This window comes from Chelonoidis abingdonii, chromosome 19 (assembly GCF_003597395.2).
Source record: "Chelonoidis abingdonii isolate Lonesome George chromosome 19, CheloAbing_2.0, whole genome shotgun sequence".
Lineage (NCBI taxonomy): Eukaryota > Metazoa > Chordata > Testudines > Testudinidae > Chelonoidis > Chelonoidis abingdonii.
Genome location: NC_133787.1, coordinates 3,165,400 through 3,190,331, shown reverse-complemented (window position 1 = coordinate 3,190,331; position 24,932 = coordinate 3,165,400). Strand labels below are relative to the sequence as shown.

General features: G+C 49.3%; 1 protein-coding gene across 4 annotated transcripts in view; it reads left to right on the top strand.

Annotated features, from left to right (window-relative positions):
• The first annotated feature begins 2,418 nt into the window (after nucleotides 1-2,418).
• Nucleotides 2,419-24,932, top strand: part of ST3GAL2 (ST3 beta-galactoside alpha-2,3-sialyltransferase 2) — a 52,761-nt gene continuing 30,247 nt past the window's right edge. The window contains exons 1-2 of one of the 4 annotated variants that reach the window (XM_075073756.1): nucleotides 2,419-2,663; nucleotides 2,806-2,949. The gene's annotated coding sequence lies outside the window, so the exon portion shown is untranslated. The other 3 variants (XM_075073754.1, XM_032795403.2, XM_075073755.1) reach the window with 3 other exon arrangements.

Sequence of the window (24,932 nt, the reverse complement as noted above, 5' to 3'; positions counted from 1 at the left end):
ACGGGATCCTCCCACGTGCTTGTTACGTACAAGATCAGCCTGTCAATGCTATTTTCCTCCCCATCTGACTAAGCGGTGTGCTCAGGCCCTGGTCTCTTGTGGAGCCATGCAAGGGAGGCTGAGGCCCTGAGGTGGCTCTGTGCCGCTCAGGTTGCATGGAGCTCTTGCTCCCTAGTGGAGCGCCACGGACCCAGCCCACTGGTTGCTTTCCAGACCACGCAATGAAAAGAACTGGCAGAGGATAAATCTCAGAAGGGGGAGGGGCCCTGCTGGATTGCAGTCTGTTCCTGCTGCATGGGCAGAAAATCCTCCTGGTAAGGGATGGGTCACTTACTGAATTGCTGCTGCACGGCCTTCTGGCCAAGGTCTTTGTGACACTGGTAGCCCAGCTCTTGCCAAGGCTGTTGGCGTCTGCTGAGCACTGATAAATCCGTAGCTAGAAATCAGACCAGCTCACTGGTATGTTAGTATGGTTCCAGGGAGGCAGTAGACTTGTAAGAATGGGTTTAGACTCTCTAAAAGGCTTGTAAATTGCTGCATTACTCTTGCTTGTAATGTCTGTCTCCCGGGCTATGCGGTAATAGGGATGTTTTGCTTTAGAACTGTAAAAATGCCTGCTCTGAACCTGTGAACCTAGGCTGGAGGGGGGTCAAGAAGGACTGTCAAAACAAAATGGGCCATTGTGGGACATGGTGATTCGAAGCCTGGGTTAATAGTCCTCTCGCACCCATGAAGGATGTTATGTGAAAGCCAGCGCATCCCATGAACCTGAGTTCTGGAAGAAGGAAATCTAGATAGCTGACATGAGAAATGTTCATCTCTCTTGTGCTGTTTGGACTCTTCCAGGCCTGGAGCTAGGAAACAAAAGCTGGGATCCCCAGGGTCAACCTCCGTTAGCTCTAAAAGACAGTCGGTGCTGACTGATCACAACAGCTCTGTCACCTTTTTGAAACCATCAGCTGTAACTCATTTCTGTATATACGTTGCCTGCTTTAACCTGTAAATAACTCTCTCATTTTCTTTTTTCCTAGTTAATACATTCTTAGTTTACTGTAGGATAGGCTGCAAGCCTTGTCTTCGATGTCAGATCTGAGGTACAAATTGACTGACTGGGACAAGTGACTGGTCTCTGGGGAATGGAAGCAACCTGAGTCTTTTGTGATCTTTGGTGTGTGGCAACCAACTATCACTGAGTCCAGCTTGCCTGAGTGGCAAGACAGACTGGAATGCACAGGGGGACTGTCTGTGACTCCATGCTAAGACTGTTGTACTGAGCCAGGCAATCACATTTGTTACTGGCTTGGTGAAACCTAATTCTAGACAGTACAGTCGGTTTCGGGCATTTGTCCTGCTGTTTGACAGTATGCACTGAGGTTGGTGCTCAGTCAGGAGCTAGTCTAGATAGCGGGACCATCTTGGTCTTCCGTGGGTTGGTACCAGCCTTTGCACGAACTAGACTGTTTGCTGGGTAGAGGCTCGTAGCACCCATGTGGCTGGCAGGAGGCAGGATTCCCTGCCCCAGAGCTTCTGACTATTGTCCAGCATGACCCCACTGATGAGGGATAGGGGACGAAGGTCTCGCACCATGACAGGGTGGGAAGTTGTGTTGGGGTGTATATGGGGCGGGGGGGACCTGTTTCATCCAACCAGGTGCCAGCTGATGACTCATCTGGCTCTCGTTGAGACCGAGGAGAGAGCGCGTCTTTGCAGGAGGGTTTGTTCCCCTCCTTGTGCCCCGCCCCCGGCTCTGGGCATATGCCTGGCACCCAGTGAGAGGTGTGCAGTGCGTGGCCATGGTACAGAGTTAACGAGATGGGAAGGGCGCTTTGGGGACCTCCCTCTGGAATGATCCTCGTCTGGAGTCTGAGCTTCCTTGTGCTGCGCTGGCGCGCCATGCCTCTAGGGGGGGAGGGGTCTGTAGTCCAGATTGCTTCCGAGGGGAAGGAGAAAGGGGAGGGGGAGAAAAGGGTCACCAGCTTGGCATAATGTTGTCATCTGATGAGCACAGCCTGGGTCATCTGCCTGGGGCTGGGAGAGGAGGAAACGGGCCCCTCTACCCGACTGAACCTCCTGACTCTGGGAGGAACCTCTGAACTGAAGGGGCCGCAGGCAGCATTTCCCTTCTGGGCAGGAGGCCTGGGATCTGTCTGTTTGATTTACGCCTTTCCCTTGGCTGCCATCCAGCCGTGCGCAGGGAATGACTCTTTCACTCTTTTTTCTTCTGTGCTCCCAGCCTGCAGCGGAGGGATGGGGTCCAGCGTGTGCACTGAGTGCCCCTGCCTCATCCCTCAGGGCTCTGACCCCAAGTGCATTCTGCATGGCCCTGGGGCCCAGTGCTGTGATCCCCACGCAGACTAGTCCAGCCATCACCAGCTGGCTGGCTCAGCCACGTGTATCCTCCCCAGCAGGGCTATGGGTGGGGGCTGTTCTGTGGCTGCATGTTGCTGATAGCAAAGGCTGCTCCCTGGGCTCCAGCAGTGTGGTGTCTGCCCAGGGGTTGAGCCACGTCTGTCTGGGCACAGCTCCTGCTGTGTTTGCTGGACACGGGAGGGGCTCTTGCCTGATGCAGCCAGCCGTGAGTGTGGCGAGGCCGCACGCCAACCTAGAATGGTGGTGTCTCTCTGCCAAAAATCAGCAGCAGGAGGGGAAGAGCACTCAGCAGGGTGAGAATGGCACACCGGGGCGCTGTGTGGAAGGAGTGGGTGGGACTGCGGCTTGACTTGGGCACTGTGTGGCTGTCCCTGAATGCACTTGTCTGGTCTGTGTGGCAGGATCTAAGGGTGCCCCCCCCCCAACTGTGCCCAGGTCCTGGCCAGCACATGGGATGTGTCAAAGGACCATCAGGGTCCATCTCAGCAAAGATCTGCGGCGGGTTCGTTTGGGGCACAGGGAGGGCGAATGGAGTAACTGGATCCCCTGGCAGCACGGTGAACTCTTCAGTGAAGGCAAGTCTCCAGGCTACTTTGCATGCACAGCTGGGTTTAGCATGCGCAGGCTCACCCATGCATGAGCACTAGCTCCTCTGCCCGCTGCAGCTGATTTGGCTCTGGGCATCCGGAGCAGCTGCTCCCCCAGCCCAGCCACATGTCATCTTTGTTGGCCTGTCTCTTGGCAAATGCCAAGGCAAGGAAATCATAGAATTTTAGAATATCAGGGTTGGAAGGGACCTCAGGAGGTCATCTAGTCCCACCCCCTTCTCAAAGCAGGACCGATCCCCAACTAAATCATCCCAGCCAGGGCTTTGTCAAGCCTGACCTTAGAGGTTTTTAAGGAAGAAGATTCCACCACCTCCGTAGGTAACCCATTCCAGTGCTTCACCACCCTCCTAGTGAAAAAGTTTTTCCTAATAGCCAACCTAAACCTCCCCCACTGCAACTTGAGACCATTACTCCTTGTTCTGTCATCTGCCACCACTGAGAACAGTCTAGATCCATCCTCTTTGGAACCCCCTTTCAGGTAGTTGAAAGCAGCTAGCAAATCCCCACTCACTCTTCTCTTCTGCAGACTGAACAATCCCAGTTCCCTCAGCCTCTCCTCATAAGTCATGTGCTCCAGCCCCCTAATCATTTTTGTTGCCTTCTGCTGGACTCTTTCCAGTTTTTCCACATCCTTTTTGTAATGTGGGCAGGGCTGTCCAGAGAGTGGGGCAATTTTCCCCGGGCCCTGCATGGCCCCCAGGAGAGTTTTTTGGGGCCCCTGGAGCGGGGTCCTTCACTCGCTCTGGGGGCCCCGGAGCTTCTTCCGCTCTTGGTCTTCGGCAGCAGTTCAGCGGTGGGGGGGCCCCACGCCGCCGAAGACCCCAGGCCCCTGAATCCTCTGGGCGGCCCTGAGTGTGGGGACCAAAACTGGACACAGTACTCCAGATGAGGCCTCACCAGTACCGAATAGAGAGGAATGATCACGTCCCTCGATCTGCTGGCAGTGCCCCTACTTATACAGCCCAAACTGTCATTGGCTTTCTTGGCAGCAAGGGCACACTGCGGACTCATATCCAGCTTCTCGTCCACTGTAACCCTTAGGTCCTTTTCTACAGAACTGTTGCCTAGCCATTCGGTCCCTAGTCTGTAGCAGTGAATGGGATTCTTCTGTCCTAAGTGCAGGACTCTGCACTTGTTCTTGTTGAACCTCATCAGAGGTGGGTGGGAGGGAGCTGCCTGGCTTCCTTGTGGCTCTCCCATGCTGCTGAATTAGCCAGCGAAAAGTCACTGCTCACAAGCCCTGGAAGGGGCTATAGAAACGGAGATAACCTGGCTGGTAATGCACGATCGTTAAATGGGTCTCTCGGCTCCTGCCTGTATTTGCAACACAGGTACCTTTTGGGGCTCCCAGGGGAAGGTGGCTTGTTCCTATGCCCAGAGCCTGTAGCGATGGTGTTGCTGTGAGACGTCTTGGACAGCCTGAGCATCGGGCAGTTGGGAGAATCACCTTTCTGACTCTTAGCATGCACAGCTTGGGTGCAGACCCAGCAGTGTGGTGTGTGCAGTGGAGTGGGAGGAGGCCATTTGGTGGGCTGAGGTTGTTTGGGGCATGGTAGGGGGAAGGGTTACTTCTGGCTCCCAAACGCTTTCCCCCTTAGGAAGTTAGCTTGCTGGCAGAATTCCCTTCTAGCCGTGTTATGTCTAAACCATGCTCAGGGCCTAGTCCTTTCTCCTTCGCTCCTTATGCAGGGCCCATCACTGTGACTTCTGAGCATCTGGCATCTGTGGCCTCTAGAGCAAGTGGGAGCTGGTTGAAATGGAGGACTGGAGAGATGAGTCTATTCCCAGCTCGTCTAGGGCAAGTCACCTCCACTCTTGCTCCATTTCGACAGTTAGTTCTTTGGGACAGGGACGTTCTCTTCCTAGTGTGGCTAGTCCAATGGGGCCCTGATCTCAGCTACGCCTTCGGGGCGCTAGTTTGAATGTTGATATTAAAGCCTGAATGGACAGCAAAGTTCATAGTGCCCCACGAGAGATCATTGAGAGCAGCAGCCCCTGGGAAACCCTCACTGCAGAAGGGGCTGAAGATGGCAGCATCTAGGAGGTTCCTCTGACCTGAACGGCTGTACAGGCAGATAATCGCTTCCCTGCTCAAGGTATAGAGGCTTCAAGGCACAAGCGACTCTGCTGGCTGTAGACTGACTCTCTCCTCATAGGGGCTGACAGATGTCGCCTCTGTTTTTAGTTCAGTCTTTGCTCTTGAGCACTTTTTGACCTCCGTCTCCGTGGGTTCCTGACAAACTTCTTCCTCCCATGTCCCCCTAATAAGCTGGTCTGATTTTTCCATCATGATTGAGAAGGTCTCCATATCAGGGACCAAAAGTAGAAGGGATGTTAATACCAGACGCTGCTTCCTCCCGAGCCCCATGTGCTTTGAAATCTGGCAGATATTCTTTAAAGCTCTTCCACAAGGGATATGGATCCTCCCGAGTGGCTTACAGCTCCGCCAGGCAGAGGCCACAGCAACTAAAGACAGCAACTTGAAGACAGCAACTAAAACTCTGGGTTTGAGGGCATGTGCAAGCAGTCTGGGAGCGAGTGGTCCTGAGGGCGTTAGCTGCCGTCGAAGCTGCTCGCTGATCACTGGAGCTGCAGAGCTTGTGCTGCCAAAGCTGAAACTAGTGTCTGAGTGGTAAAGATTCCAGAATACCTTGTCTGTGTCTCCTGGAACGGGCAATGATCCCTCCACACGCAAACTAGCAGCAGCAGGTTTCAGTTGCCAATGGGCAGAGCATGGTGGGATGTAGTAAAGTACCTAGCTAGCTGCCTGGGGTCATTATCCTCGACTCAAGTGACCTTTGTTGTTGTTGCTATGCCTGATGTCCTGCATCCTCTGGGTCTGAACTATGCTTGGTGATGACACAGCAATGAGCAGCCGGGTGCTTCTAACTCCCTTCATTCCCAGCAGCATTTGTGGACAAGAATGTGGTGGCGGCTGTAACGGAACTGGACTAATGAATGAAGACTGTCCTGTTAATTTAAAGTTTCAGAGTGGCAGCCGTGTTAGTCTGTGTCAGCAAAAAGAACAGGGACTCCCCGTTTTATTAATTTAAAAATGCCACACCAAAGAAGGATGATAGTGTCTGCTACCAAACCATCCCCCTCCTTGCCAGCATAGGGCTCTTGGTCCTATGCAACATGAATATCTACTTTGTATCTGTGAATAGCACCAAAGTAACTCTTTAAAAATGGAATCCTGACACACCTCCTCTGTGTTGTCGCTCCCGAGGGGAGTGTTTACAACAGTAAGTTGGGCTGGGTTGAATCTGCCTTCTCTGGCATCTGAAATATTGTCACGTTCTCTCTGAGCTATACTGAGATCCTTGTGCTTCTTTTACACGTATCGTAGAGTGCTCTGTATTGTCCGCAGCCTATAAATAATAAATAGCAGTGTAGACTTACTGTAAAAATCAGAGGAGCGAAGCCTTTAGACGCCACTGATGTGCACTCTGGATGCAGTGAGCATGCAGCAATCTGTCCTAATCTAGTATTAAACTTGGTTAGCCTGGCAGTCTCATTTGAAGATTTTGTGTGTCTGTGTGTGTGTGTATTGCTGTAGGAAGATCAATCTCCTTATTCTGGCTGGACTTTGTGTAAGAGTGGAGTGTGTTGGGTTTTTCCAAGGGAGATGCTGCACAGCAAGAACGTGTGTGAAATGATTTCCTCCTCAAAGATGCCCCTGGGAACCCAGGGGTGGGGAATGGAGCGGTGAGGATGGGCACCTCAGTGAAAGATCAGATGGGCTATTGCCAGCGCTCTTGTTGCAAATCTCTCTGCCTTGCTGCAGGTTTTCAGGCCCCCAGGGGCAGGGGCAGGGGCAGGGGCAGGGAAGGAGGATTCTGCACTTGCAGACCTGACCTATCTCTTTAGATCTAAACGGGCAGAGATGAAATTGGAGTCCCTCGCTTTCAGGCTGGCTTGATCAGCCTGTTAGAGAGGCTCTGCCTGTGAACTCTGGGACCACCTCTCACTGTGGGGCGCCTGTTAGGAAAAGCTGTAGGAACCTGCCTCTTGATAATTGTTTTCCACCACAATCAGGAGCAACATTCTGCATCTATTCTCCCTTCAGACCCTTCGAAAAGGACCCTAAACCAAGCAGAATTCCTGAAACAGAGCATCTAGCTCTTCCCCAAGTCTACTAGGATGGCTTCTCTGGGGAAGGGGCTCAACTCTGCACTGATGGGAAGTAGGACAAGGCCCTATGCTAGAGGACTCCAACCTCCAGCGCTGTCAGTCTGGCACCTTTTTGCCATTAAACATTCATACCCAAATTTAAATCTTAAATATTGTCCTACACTTCTGGGCAGAGCACACACTGCTCAGCAGCTCTCCCTCCCCACCTCCCACGTGCATCTGTTTGCAGCCTGCTCAGGCATGAGACTTCTGAAGAGGAAGCAAGTGGGTTCTTGCTTTGGGGGTTTTTGCTGCTCTTTTTGGAGAGCCGAGAGCCCAAGGCTGCTTGCTGTGGAGCTGTGAGGGCTGCCTCCCTAGCTGGGATAACTCTCTGTCTCTGCCATCTTCATGTCTGGTGCCTAACTTCAGGCTTTGATTCCTGCTTCTCTTGTGAAAACTCATGTCAAACTATTGTCCTAGCGGGGTTGTCTTTGGAGATTGAACCTGGGACACCCCTCCCCCCTAGATCAGAGAGCAAGAGCCTTGTCAGCCTGAGTTGAAGGACCAGGACTCTTAGCCAAGACCAGTGGTTCTCAACCTTTTTTCATTTGCAGACCCCTATGGTGATGTGTATATACAAGTGAATTCTGTTCAGTCCGTTTTTGGTCTAAGTCTTTTGCGGACCCCTTGGGTATGGTTCATGGATCCCACCACAGGTTGAGAACCACTGAGATAAGGGGCAGTAGCAGAATCATCAACCTCTTTCCATGGATTGCCACTAAAGGCAGACAGCAAGCCACATGGCTAGACTGGGTCGTGTGACTTAAATACGAAATATCTTTCAGTTTTACAATTTGTTTTTAAAAAGGCACCTACCTCTTACCAAGGGTCTGGCCATACAATTTGCACACACTGGAGTCATCTGCATTTCAGATCTTCAGCCACTGTGAATTGGCACAAGGCTATTTTTAAGTCAAGAGCATCTGTCCCTCTAACTCAGTGGTTCCCAAATTTTAACAACCTGTGAACCCCTTTCACTAAAATGTCAAGTCTTGTGAACCTCCTCCTAAAAATGAATATTTCCAGGGATTTTCTCCTTTACTTGCGTATAAATTATAAAAGCAGTGATCTTGGAAATATAAAATTTTGTTTTTGACATGCATATTACACGCTATTATTTATTACTGTATTTTTATTACATTATGAAAATGGCAACACTCTTCCAAGATCTCCCTTTCGTAGCTTGTATCGCTTTGAATAAGCCTGTTATAAGACAAGGCTCCTGTTGTCAGACGCTACCGGTGTGGTGCTCTGCTCTGCTCTGCTCAATGTTGATATCAATTGGCTGCATGCATGTGTTCCCGCTGTGTGCTGCCCTAGCTCTGCGCAGATTGCTGACACAGCAGACCCCAAGAGAACCCCCAATGTCCACAGACTCTAGTAAGATATGAAGGCACCCAGGCCAGGATTATTGTCGAAGAGAAACGGTCTCCAGCTTTCCCTGGCATAGAAGTCCAAGGTGCTGCTAGCTAGTACATATCTGCTCCCTGACAATGCACTCGGCTCAGTCAGTGGCGGGACTTTCCACTGCCCCCTAGGCTGGACAAAGTCATCCACTCGGGTGCATTCTTGTACACAGGTACAAACAAGTTGCACATCACTCCTGACGTAGCAAGGTGCCGCCTCTCACGTTGTACGTGTTGGTTCGAACAAAACAACTCTATCCATCATATTACCCTTTTGACCCTGTCTTTAGGATGGGTCAGTTATGTTCCTTATTATCTGGGTGGAATGTTCCAGTATCAGGGTGTCCTGGCACCGTATTTATATTTCTAATATCTAACACACTGTCGGTATATGTTTATGCAGCATCAGCCCTTTCCTTGCCAGCTTCTGTGAGCAGGGCCTGCCTCTGGCTCACAGCTTAACTTTGCTTTATGTTAGCAAAGTCCTGACCATTACTTTAGTTCAGGCTTTAGGCCTCATACCGGGCCTCTGACACCAAGGTTTACATCTCAGGGCCTCCTCTTACTACAGCTCCTGTGTTTCACCAAGGAATATCAGATGTGAAACAGCAGAAAGGGATTTAAGAAGCCAGCTCAAAAAGAGTTCCTCCTACACAAGCATTCAGGTCTTGAGCAGTCCAGACAAACAACTAGGGTGACCAGATGTCCCAGTTTTATAGGGACAGTCCTGATTTTTGGGTCTTTTACTTGTATAGGCTCCTATTACTGCCCCCACCACCACCACCACACGCCCCTCCTGATTTTTCACACTTGCTGTCTGGTCACCCTACAAACAACACAGGTTACAACAAAGCTTAAACTTGTTCTTCTTCATAATTTAAAAAACAAGACTAGCTGCCTATTTAATTTAAAAAAACAGCAGAAAATATCCACCTCCCCTTTCCATTTTGTATAAAGAGTCTTGAAGTTTAAATCTCCTCAGTGTGATAGATACACTTGCTTTGATCTGCTTAGCTCTTGGAAGTCCAGGGGCTCCGGGCTGCTGGCCCCATGCTGCCGGCCCCATGCTGCCTGGGATCCCCATAGACAGCTGTGCCCACCATTAGGGAATTTTTTCCCCAAGAACCCCTGTAACATTTCACGAATCCCAGTTTGGGAACCACTGCTCTAACTCTTTTCCTTCTCACAACACCCTGCTCCACAGCTATTAAACAGCTTGAATACAAATTTCAAATAGAAGAGAAGCTAAGAAATAGTAAACTAACCAAGTCCTGTGCCACATTGTAACCTCCAGTATTGGTATTCACACTGGGAAACACACAGGCAGAATTCCCCACTGTGCTTCACTTGCAGACTCTTTAATCCGTTCAAAATATAGAACTCAAATTAAATCCAGTTTCAGTTTAAATGGAGTCTCGGCAGGGGCGGCTCTAGACATTTCACCCCCCCAAGCACGGCGTCATGCCGTGGGGGGCACTTCGCCAGTCCCGCGGTTCCGCCTGCGGGAGGTCCACCGGAGCCGTGGGACCGGCAACCGGCAGAGCGCCCCCTGTGGCATGCCACTCCAAGCACGCGCTTGGCGTACTGGGGCCTGGAGCCGCCCGTGAGTCTTGGGATCTGCTGTGTAACTTAAAGGATGCCACTCGGTTTTTAAGTTGTGGGGGGGTTTTTTGTTTGCTTTTTTAACACAGTAGTTTTTCCAACCCTTGTCTCTTCTACCACACGCCCTACGTGGCATCTCCAGTCACAGCCCTGATCCAGCAGAGCACTTGTGTAACTTTACATTAATAGCCTTTTATTGACAGTCTCATGCTTCAAGTTGATGCTCATGTTTTAGTGCTTCTCTGTACTGGGGCCGGGGGTTGGTATAGTATCAGCCTGCTGTGTCCTTGGTACAGTACGTTTCCTTGCTAGAAGCAGTTTGTTACAGCTTCATTGTTTTGCTTTTAAATTCTCCGCACAGGAAGCAGTCTTGCTATTTCGTCTTCCAGTGATACTTTTGGCCATACTTACAGCTTTTGTAAGCCGCTTTCCCTCTCTAGGCAATATCAAGTTTGTATCTCTGTTTACTTCCCACTGCAGCCTCTCAGCACTGGCCGTGTGGCAGTCGTTTCATGAACCGCAGCCTTGTGGGGTTAGAATAAAATCAATAGAATCACCTTTTCTTTTCTTTTTAAATAGGTTTGCAGTGTTTGTTTGCTCCCAAGGTATGAGAGAAACACGGTAATATCTTTTATTGGACCAACTTCTGCGTCATTGGAAAGCTTGTCTCTTTTGCCAACAGAAGATAGTCCAATAAAAGATATTATCTCCACCATCTTCTCTCCTTTTTTTTTTTTTTTTTCTGGTGCAATCCCATCAAGTTAAAGGCTGCTAAAATCTCATTTTGCTCTCTCTCTCTTCCCCTGGGAGGAGAGTCTTTCACCACTTCTTTGTAGTTTATTTTCACTTTAGGCAAACTGCTTATCTTTAACCTCCTTTCCACTGAGAGTCCAGGAGTGAAATGGTCAGTTAGTCCCTAACTTCCTTGTCTTATATTTCTAGTTCTGCTATTTTTCTGCTGCGTAAGAGATGTAATTCTCCAGCCTCAAAGAGGCTACTGTAACATTTGATGCTGCTTTCTACAAGACACTCTCTCAATTAGTTAAACTTGGTGAAACAAAACATTGAATAGAGGAAACGGCTCCTCCCTGTACAGTAATTACAGTTACCCTCATAATGAATTTACTCTGTCCCAGATCCTCAGCTGGTGTGTACTGGCATAACATAGTTGAAGCTAGTGGAGTTGTCAGTTTACACCTGCTGAGGATTTGGCCCAATGGTACTAAATCAAGAGACTTGATTAAGCATATGTTCCTTCTGCAGCACCCATGGAAGGGCACAAGAAGGTCTTAAATTGGACAGGCTTTCCTTCTGAATCCTGCTTTCCATTAGTCTAATGGAAATATCCAATAATTCTGCATAAATTTTGGGGTCCTGGTGAGGCCTCGCCCTGAGGATAGTGGTACAGTCTCTTCTGAACAGGGGCTCAAGAGTCTCGGAGCAGGCTGTAGCATTTCCGACCAATCCCTGGGATGTCTTCGTCAGGAGCCCGTAGAAGAACTAAGATGTTAAGCCACAAGCTCATACTCTTAGCACATCGTCTACCTCACATAACTTATTCCAGACCCTGGTATCCTCTTGGAATTTTTCCAACAAAGAAGAGAAGTTGGCTTATCCAGGGTGTCTATTGTATCCATGCAATTTGAATATTGAAGAAGCCCATGAGAACTTTGAGCATCTCTCCAGTTTCCCTATCAGACTAGGTGTAACTGGTGTTCATAGCTTTTTTGTGAGCATATTATAACCCAAGACCCGATTACAGCTGGCGTCTGGAGACAGGCAATATGGGAGACTCCAAGTTGTCGGGAGTTCAGTTATTCTCCTTCCTGATTTCCCACTCTGTTCTTCCATAGAGCAAGGCCTTGCTAGACGAGAGGACTTGCCTCTCAGGGTATGTCTAGACTACCTGCCGGATCAGCGGGCAGCGATCGATCCAGCGGGGATCAATTTTATCGCATTTGGTCTAGATGCGATTAAATTGACCCCCAAGTGCTCTCCCGTCGACTTCTTCTGTACCCCAGCTCGGCGCAGGCAGAGTCGACAGGGGAGTCGCTGCAGTGAAGACACTGCAGTGAGTAGATCTAAGTACATCGACAGTTATTCACATTGCTGAAGTTGCGCAACGTAGATCGATTTCCACCCCCACTCCCCATGTAGACCAGGTCTCAGTTACCCTTGTGTTGCTACCCCTCCAGCGTTACACAGCGCAGCGTCGGCAAGTCTATGCTGCTGGAAGAACATGGCTTCTCTAGCACCTATGACCCTGTTGCCCAGATCTACCTTCCAGTCTGCACCTTGCTTCCCAATGACCACACTGAGGATTGTAGGTGTGGATTGAGGGGCAGAAGTCGAAGATTTATTTGCATTGCAGTAGCCCTGTTGTTCTAGGTGTTCTGGGGCAGGAGCGGGGAGGGAAGCATGCCCAGACCCTGCCCCGAGGAGCTTATGACTGAAGTAGAAGGAGCCAACAGGCAGATGGGGAACACAAGGTGCTGGTGAGATTGCTGTGACGCGTAACAAGCCGTGGTCGCATCGCACACCTAGCCGCGTTCTTTGCCGCCCTGGTGGTGGAGGTGAGTTTGACGGAGAGATGTGGATGACTGCCTTGCTGACTCTGGCAGACTCCTCCTCCCAGGATGTTAACTAGCAAGTCCCATAATGCTTCTGGGGGGAGTGTTTTTTATCCTCATCTGAAGAGTGGGGAAACTGAGTCGCAAAGGAGCAGTGACTCCCCTGAGTCCGCCAGGGAGTTGGTAGCAGAGCTGAGATGGTAACGTGAAAACTCCTGGTTCTCTGTCTTGTGCTTGGTCCATAGAAGAATTTCCTTTGGGCTTAACATGGCATGGAAGAGCCCAGCCACTTCCAATGTACGCATGCTCTGTCTCCCTTCCTCCCCTGCACAGATCCCTGCATGGCCCCTGAGCTACCGGACTCCACAGAAGAGTAGAGGGTAGGGGTAATATTTAGGCCAGCCCCAGACAGCTGGTGGCTTGGCATTCCCTCCCTGCCCAATCTGAATTCTCTCCCAGCTCAGACCAAAGTATTCCTTATGCTCACCAAGGAAGACGCTTTCCACATGCTGCACGCTGGGCTGAGTGCAGGAGGGTCGCCCAGCTCCCCCAGACCCATCACAATTCATCAAAGGCCCTGGAGGCTGAGCTCTAATGGCTTTGCACTGCCTGGTGTTCCTGGAGGCTGCGGCCTCCATCGCCTGCTAGTTCTGCACAGCTGCAAACTGGCTGCCCTCTGTGTCCCTGGATGGCCTCTCCCTGCATAGCATTTTAGAGCGCTCTGCGGCCAAGTTGCTATGGACACGTTGGGTGATCTCTCTTCTGCTGCCCTCGCCTAGGGCACTGAGGAACAGGTGAAAACACGGGAGTTGGCCCTGTTGGTTTCCCTGTCATGCTTCAGTAGAGCCCTTACCGACACCTGTGACTCAGATACCGTTTTTGGCTAGATCCTGGGGATTACCCAGGAGAGGATGTGAGGGGCTGGGGCTGAGATTCAAGGTTCATCTCTTCCAGCATAAAAGAGCAGGCCCCTTCAGATCTGGGAAAAGGGCTGGGAGCCAAACCAGAGAACCTGCAGGGTGCCGTCCTTGCTGCCTCCCTGGGAGTGACTGGTCTTGAGGGGAGGAGGAGGGCAGACTCAGCCAGACAGACCCAGCGGGCGTCAGTTTCCAGCCAGATTGAGACTGACCTCAGGGTGGATTCGTCTGTCCCTGGGAGGGACCCATATTCAGTCAAGCCCAATGATCTGGTCAGGTGGTCCCTCTGGTTACTGCTCGGGAGCCAGCTGTATGTTCTGCCACTGCTGGCCAGTCCCTGCTGATGGATTTCATACCCCACAAATCCTTGGTGAGAGGGCTGTAGCAGAGGTATAGAAAACATCTCCTGAAACTTATGCAGGGCCCGGTACACCAGTTCCCACTCCTTCTCCAGGAGCCCTCTCTCACTAGTGGGGGATTTTAGCTTACTAGCTCTGATTCACCAGTACGTGCCCTCCTCTGAGATCAGAGAGCAGCAGGATGTCCTCCATGAATTATTCCAACCTCCCAGCCTTGTTTTAGTGAAAATATTTCAGATTCAATCTGATGAAATCCAAAATAATAAGGGGTGTGTGGCCCTGGCTTATATGAATGGAAATGGATCAGTCACAGGCCTGACTGGAACATGGATAGACGAATTAGGCTACGTTTATATTATGAGCTAGCGATGGGATTCCCTGAACATAAGAATGGCCATGCTTGGTCAGAGCAATGGTCCATCTAGCCCAGTGTCTTGTTTTCTGATAGTGTCTGGTGCGAGATGCTTCAGAGGAAATCAACAGAACAGGGTGATTTGAGTGCTCCATCCCCTGTGTCCAGTCCCAGCATCGGGCAGTCAGATTTAGGGATACCCAGAACACAGAGTTGCGTCCCTGACCGTCTTGGCTAATAGCTAATGATTGACGTATCTTCCATGAACCCAGTTATACTTTTGACCTTCACAACATCCCATGGCAATGAGTTCCACAGGTTGACTGTGCGTTGTGTGAATTACTTCTTTTTGTTTGTTTTAAACCTGTTGCGTATTTCATTGGGTGACCCCTAGTTCTTGTGTTATGGGTAAATAAAGGGTAAATGACAGTTTTTCTCTGCATCATTCGTGATTTGATAGAGCTCTATCATATCCCTCCTTAGTCTCTTTTTAATCTCTCCTCATATGGAAGCTATTCCATATCCCTAATCACTTTTGTTGCCCTTCTCTGTAATTTTCGAATCCTAATATAATTTTTCCAGTTCTAATATATTGCCAGTATTAGGACTGGAAAAAGCTCACAGTCACATGTTCGCGCCAGCTCAGTGAGAGCTATGGTAAGTATAAACAGTAGCACAAGCAATGCCAAAGCCATGCCAGATCCATACCCACCAGTTTCAGGTGGATCTGTATTTGGCAGGCTAAGCTGTGCCACCACTGCCACCACCCGTACTACGGTGGTTATACTGCTATTATACTCCCATTATCTCTCTCTGAGCTAGTGTGTACACGAGCAGGGGCATTGCACTCCAAGCTTGTAGTGTAGACATAGCCTTAGAGTGAGTGGTGGTGTAGTCTCTCCCTAGAAATCAAATTCAACAGGTACAGAAGCTTTCTAATATAGGACTTCAAGGGAGTGGAGGTGGAATTTAAGGACTGGTGGACTGTTATGAAAATCTGGGGTATAAGAGCTCTTTTTAGATGGAGAGATTACCCAGTAGAAATGGATAAAGAGAAACGATCTAAAAACATTCAGTCGGGGAGAATTTCTGCTCCTTAGAAGAACAGGTTGGATGTTGGCCTATACCTTGTTGTGCACGTGAAGTCAAATGTCTCAGACCCATAGGGCTAACCATTATAACCCTGGGGAAAAGAGACCTCATTAATTATAAAGCCCATGGAGCTCTGTGCCAAGACAGTCTCTCAACGGAGGCCTGAGATGGAATGACCACGTGGGTCTCATCAAGGCTGTGTAAAGACTCTCTCTTCTCAAGATGGTCTCCTGAGATAAGCACATCTCAGTATTTGGAAGGTAGGAGTTATATATCCCAGTTTGATTTAATTTTCCTCCAGGAAACTTAGCTAGCCAAGAAAGGGACTCTATCTCTCAGACTTTGAATCCATTAACACTGGGTAACTCCTGTTGCCAAGCCTTTTGTTTTATTGTTCCAGATAAAGTTGTTCTAAGAAGCCTGAATGTTTACTTGTCTTCCCCTTGGGGTATCCTTTTATAATGAGTCCCTCTGGGCAGAGCTGGACTCGCTTATGGAAAACTACCCATTAGCTAATGTTGTTCTTCTGAGAGACTTTAATGCTCGACTGGGAATGGAGAAATTCTTAATCTTCCCCCAAAAAACAAGGAGTCCTTGTTGCACCTTAGAGACTAACACATTTATTTGGGCATAAGCTTTTGTGGGCTGGAACCCACTTCATCGGATGCATGAAGTAAAAAATACAGAAGCAGGTATAAATACATGAAAAGATGGGGGGTTGGTTTACCAACTGTTCGGTCAGTCTAATGAGATAAATCAATTAACGGCAAGATACCAAGGGAGGAAAAATAACAGGAGTACTTGTGGCACCTTAGACTAACAAATTTATTTGAGCGTAAACTTTTGTGGGCTACAGCCCACTTCACTGGATGCATAGAATGGAACATATAGTGAGGAGAGATATATACATATAGAGAACATGGAAAGATGGGAGTTGCCCAACCAACTCTAAGAGGCTAATTAATTAAGATGAACTGTTGTCAGCCAGAGGGGGGGAAAAAAAACAAAAACACCACTTTTGTAGTGATGATTAAGATAGCCCATTTAAGACAGTTTGACAAGATACTTAACATGGGGGAAATAGCTTCAATGTGTGTAATGGGAGGAAAAATAACTTCTTTGAAGTGGTAAGAGAGTGGCCCATTATGGGCAGTTGACAAGAAGGTGTGAGTAACAATAGGGAGAAATTACTATTGAGGAAATTAGGTTTAGGTTTTGTAATGACCCAACCACTCCCAGTCTTTATTCAGGCCTAATCTGATGGTATCTCATTTGCAAATTAATTCCAGTTCTGCAGTTTGGGTTGCAAATTTTCAGTAATCCTAAATAGCTTTTGCTTGGAGGTGTTGAACAGCAGAGGATGCAGTGCTGCTCAGGGCCATTTTGCGTTTATCTCAGAGGCAGCAGTTCAATAGGTTATTGTAGTTCTGATTTTTCAGCTGGTCCTGTTTCTCTAATTGTGCAGTGGCTTCTAAACTGGGTAGTGATTCCCAACTCCTTGGGTTGATCTGTCGTTCAATTGTCCCCTTTCTACATGGGTTGGGGAGACAAAGCATGTTTCATTCTTGAATTAGGTGCACATTTTCTAGTTTCTAACATCCTATTACTCTTGAAGAGCCAGTTACCGGAACTTAAAGATGCATGAATACACCCATCTACCATTTACTGATTGGCGGGGCGTGTTTTGTTTAAGATATGATTTGGCTACTAAGCAAAGAGATTCTCTTCCCATCCAAGATAAAATAATCTGGTGTGATCTGTATTGCGCTGGTTAAAGATACACCCTCAGGTTATTGCAATGTCTATTAGAGAAAGAGGCTTACCAGATTCCATTAGGAAATTGACTTCCCTAAATGTTGTTGGGAGTGAATGTTTGGTTGGTTTTTTCGCTCTGTTCTTTATGATGCCAATCCCATCACATGGTCTGTCGATGGACTTTCTCCATCATGCTCTTCTGGAATAGTTGCACGTCTCCAAATAGAGGATGTCTATAAGAATACTGATGGTCTAGCAAAATTATTTGTTATAAATAAGAGATTTCCCCTGCATGCCTCTTGTGCGGGTAATGTCCCTCTATGAAAGAAGGTGATAGAAATTCCCAGGGTAATTAAAAGACTAATTGGATGATAGAAGTGGTCTTTAAAATCTATTCCAGATCCTCCCTCCCGGAGATCCGAGCACTGGGCTGAAAGTGGAAACCTTTTTTGCTGAGGACCAAGCCAGCTTTAAGAATCGCCACTCAACTATAGATAATCGTTTCCTGCTCTCATATTTGGTCTATAAACATCGGTCCCCCAAGGGGGATAAACTTCATTGATTTTGAAATCAGCTTTTGATGCTGTTGACACAGGTCATCTCTGGGGGAAACTCACAAGGGACGGGAAAGACCGTTTGGAGGGCCTTTCGTGGCCAAACTATGGCCCAGGTTAGGCTAGGAGGGAAGGGTCAGGTAAGTGACCCTGTTCCTGTTACAAAGGACACATATCAGGGGTGTTTACTGGTCCCCCCTCCTTTTTTTTTTTTTAAATTTTCTATCAATGAGGTAGTTGCGTTGTTAGAGGAGGGGCAAGATTTTTGCCCCTAAAATTCTGATTCCGGCAGTGTCAGTCCTCTAGTCCGCACGTGACTGCGGTGCCCCACACTTGGGTCTGAAGCGTCTATTAAATGACTTTAGCACTTTCTGTCAGCAGGCGCATGTGACTAAAATACCGTCTTAATACTGAAATAATTACCTTCCACTGTGGAGCAAGATTGGTTAAACAAACAATTGATAATTGTATTGAATGGGTCACGTCCTTTTCCTTATCTGGGTGTTTTGCTTTTACATATAGGGGTGAATGGGTTAGACTAAGGGGTGAGCCTTCCATGCAGGCAGGTTTTGGTTTTGTTATGTGCATGGCAGTAATTTGATGGAGAGCAACGCAAATACAGAGGGTTCAGGGTTCACGTTTGTGCCCCATGGTGTGGAAATTTGGGGCTGAAATGATCTTGGGTCATTAGAGGCCGTGCAAAACTTGCGACTGCTGTAACTCGAACTATGCCCTGGCTGCTGTGTGTAGAGCAGGGGTGGATGAACGTTCTGTTTCAACCAGAGCATTGTGCCTCTCGATTCTTGGCTATGAATTTATATCTGCTACCAAGGCAATGGCTGGAGGAACAGCCTAAGGCCTGGTCTACACTATGCTTTTAAACCGATTTTTAGCAGCGTTAAACCGATTTAACGCTGTACCCGTCCACACTACGAGGCCCTTTATATCGATATAAAGGGCTCTTTAAATCAGTTTCTGTACTCCTCCCCGACGAGAGGAGTAGCGCTAAAATTGGTATTACCATATTGGATTAGGGTTAGTGTGGCCGCAAATCGACGGTATTGGCCTCTGGGGCGGTATCCCACAGTGCACCACTGTGACCGCTCTGGACAGCAATCTGAACTCGGATGCAGTGGCCAGGTAAACAGGAAAAGCCCCGCGAAATTTTTGATTTTCATTTCCTGTTTGCCCAGCGTGGAGCTCTGATCAGCACAGGTGGCAATGCAGTCCAAATCCAAAAAGAGCTCCAGCATGGACCGTACAGGAGATACTGGATCTGATCGCTGTATGGGAAACAAATCTGTTCTATCAAAGCTCGTTACAGAAGACGAAATGCCAAAGCGTTTGAAAAAAAAATCTCCAGGCTACACAGTGCTGCGTGACAAGCGTAACGGGAAGCCAGAGACTCAAATGGATGCTCATGGAGGGAGGGAGGGGGTACTGAGGACTCCAGCTATCCCACAGTCCACAGCAGTCTCCGAAAAGTATTTGCATTCTTGGCTGAGCTCCCAATGCCTGTAGGTTCAAACACATTGTCCGGCGTGGTTCAGGGAATAGCTCGTCAATTACTCCCCCCCCCCCCCCCACGTGAAAGAAAAGGGAAAGAAATCGTTTCTTGACTTCTTTCAATGTCACCCTATGTCTACTGAATGCTGCTGGTAGACGCGATGCTGCAGCAGTGTAGCAGTATCCGCTCCTCTCCCCTCCCCTGGTGGCAGACGGTGCAGTAGGACTGGTAACCGTCCTTGTAATCAACCTGTGAGTGCTCCTGGCTGGCTTCAGGTGAGGCTGGCCTGGGGGCGCCTGGGTAAAAATAGGAATGATTCCCGGTCATTCCAGTAGATGGTACAGAACGGCTGGTAACGTCCTCATCATAGCAACTGGGGGCTGAGCTCCATCAGCCCCCTCCCTTTCCTGTGTAAAGAAAAGATTCTGTCCTGCCTGGACTGTCATAGCAGCGGCATGCTGGGCTTCTCTCCCCCGCACCGCTTAATGTCCTGCCTGGACTGTCATAGCACCGGGAGGCTTCCCCTCATTTCTATCTCACTAACAAGTCACTGTTTCTTTATTCCTGCATTCTTTATTAACTTCATGACACAAATGTGGGGGGACACTGCCACGGTAGCCCAGGAAGGTTGGGGAGGAGGAAGCAATGGGTGGGGTTGTTGCAGGGGCACCCCCTGTGAATGGCATGTAGCTCATCATTTCTGCGGGATCTGACACAGGAGCAGCTGTGCTCTCTGATACACTGGTTCTCTAGTACACTTGCCCCATATTCTAGGCAGGACTGACTCTATTTTTAGAAACCATAAGGAGGGATTGACTCGGGGAGTCATTCCCAGTTTTGCCTTTGCGCCCCCGGCCGATCTCAGCCAGGGGCACCCATGATAGCAGCAGACAGTACAGAAGGACAGATAACCGTCATCTCATTGCCAATTTACCCGGCAGCAGACTGGTACAGAACAACTGATAACCGTCTTGCTATCATGCAAAGCAAATGAATGCTGCTGTGTAGCGCTGGAGTATCGCCTCTGTCCGCGGCATCCAGTACACATACGGTGACTGTAAAAAAAAAAAAAAAAAAAAAAAGCTGAACGGGCTCCATGGTTGCCGTGCTATGGCGTCTGCCAGGGCAATCCAGGGAAAAAAGGGTGTGAAATGATTGTCTGCCGTTGCTTTCCGGAGGAAGGAATGACTGATGACATTTACCCAGAACCACCCGCGACAATGATTTTTGCCCCATCAGCACTGGGCTCTCAACCCAGAATTCTAAGGGGCGGGGAAACTGCGGGAACTATGGGATAGCTACGGAATAGCTACCCACAGTGCAACGCTCCGGAAATCGACGCTAGCCTCGGACCATGGACGCACACCGCTGATTAATGTGCTTAGTGTGGTCGCGTGCACTTGACTTTATACAATCTATTTTATAAAACCGGTTTCTGTAAAATCGGAATAATCCCGTAGTGTAGACGTACGCTAAGTCTAACCCTTAAGGTCCCCTGGCTTTGCAAGCTCTTCGAGCTCTGCATTCTTGGAGTATTTTGGGACTAGACTTTGGCCAAGACTTTTAAGAAAGTGGAAAGTCTAATTTGGCTTAGAGCTGAAAATATTTCTAAACCACTGGAAATGGCAGATGTTAAGGCAACAAATGTCTCCTTTGCTTAAAGACCTTCCCTAGATTTGAGAAATGAATTCTGAAGAATAAGCCAGGGCAGAACCTTCATTGCTCTCTGTCCTCAAACAATGAGGCGGGTTTATTTTGAAAGACGTGGTGCTGGCTTTGAGAGCCATGTGGGTCTGAGCAGGTTGACGATTTGCCACGTTACTTATTAGGGCATCTCTTTTCCTGTCCCTCCATTTCTCACGGCTATCGCCCATCTTGGCCCAGAAACCTTTTGCCTCATCTGCTCAAAACGGAGCTCATTGATTATGGAGCTGTAACATTTAGGATTATACAAGCATTTTTTTCCTCTTGGCAGTCGCCCAGGTAAAAACAAGAAAAGAATTTGTATGGAGTTAATTTTCTGTAGGGATCAAATCTTCTACAGAATTTTTCTTCTGTGGCTTCACTTTTTTTTTTTTTTTTTAATGGTGTGCGGGTGGGTGGTGTTTAGTGTAATCTGAATTCAGGAAAAGGGTTGAATCTGTTGGTTTTTTGTATTGCAGCAATTTCCTTAAATTCGTCCTGATTCCATTGGAGCATTATGGCTAATGCCTAAGATGCTAGACCAATAATTCCCTCGAGCGGGGAGTTCAGATCCTGCCCTCCATATCACCACCTGTCCCTTTCCTTGAATCCAAACTCCTTCCACGTGCAGCCTCCAGCCCATGCTTCTCCCTGACAGTGTCCTCCAGTGTCCCTTGCAAGCTGGCCCCTGTTTGGGGGTGTCGGTCCCCTCTGCAATGGGATGAGGACAGTCTTCATCTCCTTTTTAACCCATCCTGGCAGGGAGGTGGGGGCTGCATGCTGAGGAAGAGCTGCAGAGCTCTAGCTGTCCTGACTGCAGTCAATGGCCATGGGACTAACAGGAAGTTCTGTCTCCCTCCAGTCTGTTCCCTTTGAACCCCTGGGCTCTGCCTGGCAGAGGGTGGGAATGTTTTGAGCATGAAGCGGTGGCCGAGACCCACCCTGGCTCCGCCGCCCACATGGCTTCTGTGGCTTTCTCTTGTATTCATAAATCACTTTTAATGTGATTAAAATAAATGCCAATTAGGGCTGTGTGAGCATATTCCAGGAACTTACAGGCCTGCCGGGGAGGGAGCGAGGGAGGCAGATTTCAGCTGTTCTGCAGAAATAAAAGCTGATCAGATCAGCAGTATTAGCATAAGCCTTTGTGCCAGGAGCAAAGGAGATCATTAGAGCTGGAGATGAGTGCTGGGGGTGGGGGAAGGCGGAGGGGTTTTGCCTCATTTGATCTCGTGTGGGGCATCTAAAGAATTATCTGAAGAATCTAATTTGGGCAGCCTGGATCCAGGGCAGCCTTTTGACCGGATAGTCACTGCTTCAGGGAGTGGGTGTGTGAGAAGAGTTAGGACTATGATTCCCACCCAACAGGTTCAGTGTACGGCTGGATCTCTGGCACTGGGACTACAGATGCCCAAGGGCTGTTGTTGGAACCTGATCGGAGGTGAGCGCAGGTGGTCTCCTTCCTGTTTTTAAGGCAGTGGGCCCCTTTCCCTTTGTCTAATGCTTTGGAGATGCTAAGATCCACCAGGTTCTGAGTGTGGTAAAGAAATCGACTGCCAGTGCCTGTGTGTGATTCCTGGCAAGTAGCTTGCGTTGATGTCCACAGGCATCCTACATCCCACCCCGGAACTGGATGGACTCTGAGAAACTAAGACTCTGCTCCTTTTGGAGGGGCAGGTGCTGGATACCAGGCCACAGCCAGGAGGCTGCTGGCTTTGTAGCACATGTTCTTGAAGCATCTCGTGGAAGAGATCTCTGATGTTCTTGTACTTCTAGCTGTGGGACAACAGGCCAGGAAGTGTGTGGGGAAGGGGCAGCTGACTTGGCCCTGCCTCTGTTTTGAACAGGACTGCTGCTGAGCTTGGCCTGTGTGGGAGGTCAAGGCTTCAGTGCTAGGCTTGTAGTTGGACAACGGGGGCTGGCAGGGGCTCCAGCATTTCTGTCCCTTCCCCACTATCCCCCGCACCAAACGATTCGCTCAACAAGTGATGGGGCCATATGGCTTTAGCTCCGTTGTTCCAGAGAAGGGTCTCAAGGAGGTGCCCGTTGCAGTTGCCCCTCCATGCCTGTAACTGAGAGGGGGCTTCAGCCGAACAATGGGGTCAGGTGCATGCAATCACCCTGCGACTCTCTTGTGGGTGGCCAGCGCTCTGCGGGGTGGTTCTCCTTGGCGAGCAGATATCACCAGAGGATACTGATGGCTTGTTCGGCCTAGCAAGTTCCTAGCCCTCTAGCAAAGGGATTAAACAGAGTCCGATGTCTAGCGTCAGAGCACTGATAAGATCCATCAGCGAGATTAAATGAGTTTGGGAGGAATAACTGGTTCCTAATAACTGGTTCCTAATCTGTTTTTAATAAACCTGATTGAGAAATCCTAGCTCCAGAGCACTTTATAAACCACAGAGATGCAGCAGTTCCTTCCCCAGGACTGAAATGCAACCACCTCTGGAGCGGAGCACTAGAGCTGGTGCACGGTGACACAAGACCAGTGTTTAGGCCTGGAAGTGACCTACTGTGACTGCTGGGGAAATGCATTCACCCTGGCAATCCCCATACTCAGAGGGCACATGGCAGGGGATTCTGCTCAGCCGCAGAGTGGGTCAGGACCTTGCATCAGGTCACATTTTATTTTTGTGTAAATGTCTTAATTTCTCAAGTGCTCTAACAAAACTCTAGCTGTGGTTCCATAGGTCCTATGGGGCACGGCTCCAACCTGCAGGCTGGAGCCTTGTTGGGGAAGTGTGGAGGGCAACCAGAGTCTGATGCCCCTTGCAGCTCTGTTACCCTCTGTGCTATTGTGGGCTGGAGAAGAGGAGAGACCCTTGCAGACTGAACAAGCCCTGGCTTTAGCTGGAGGCAGCCTGGCAAGCAGTGACGCTTGTCCAGCACAGGGAGGGTGTTGCGACAGCTTGTTGACAGTCCAATCTGGAAATGACCTTGTCTCTTGTTTAAACTTCTGAAGATCAGCGGCACAAAGACAATCTACCCAGCGTCCTGGCCTGCACCCAGGCCTCTGATCTGACTAGCACAGGCTGTCAAAGCCGCCCTCCCTTCCCTGGGTCTCCTATATGTACGGATGCAGCATGTAACATCTGGACACTATCAGCTTGGCATAGGTTATCGCGAGCTGTCCGCTGCCGTGTTTTGGTGAGAGCAACTCTCTGCCACCTTGCAAAGGGCCCCTATGAATCTTGCAAGAAAGATGGCCTGATAGGAGCGGAGGGGCTGAGCTGCTCCCAGGAGATTTATCACAGGCTGTGATTTTTAAAGGCTTTCCAGAGATAATGGCCTCACAATGCAATTGCATCTGTTTGGAACAGCTGTGTGCCTCAGGAAATGCTTCAAGGATTGGGCTTTAAATGATCAGATTCTTAGCAGGGCCATGTCCCTTTTTAAGACACTGATTCCTTGCCTATTTGTGCTGCCTTCCCTCTCTGCCTCTTCTTCAGCTCGGGTGATGGGGTAGGTGGGTGGGGGAACGAGTGAGTCCTCTTGCCCCCCCCCAGATCTCATGCGGTAGCACAGTGCTGTGATGTTTGGGCTCACTCACTGCCACAGGATGTTTTTCCCTTTGGAATCGCTCTTTAAATCATCTCATTTGAGGATTTCTGTCAATCTGGAGCTTTTTATTGGTGTGTTTTTAACAAAATCTCAGTTGAGACCAAGGTCGCCTTGCAAAGCCGCACAAAGTGCTCTGCCCTCTCGTTCTGGGCCAGCCCTCCTGGTCTGGGGCTCCGCATGCCAGAGAAGGGTTGGCGTTCCTCTGGGCTGAAAGTACCGTTGAGGCAAAGCACGTTCCCTCGCGCCAGTGCCATCCCGTGCCTGGGGAGAGGTGGTGGGAAGCATCTGGTCGATGTGTGAGGTGACCAGGATGTGGGCACTTGGGGGCTGCGATGGGAAGAGGAAATGGGGAAATATTATTTCTGGCTTTCTAAGGAGCTCTGCCCTAGTATTTGCTTGTAACTCAGCCGGCGTGCTGGCACA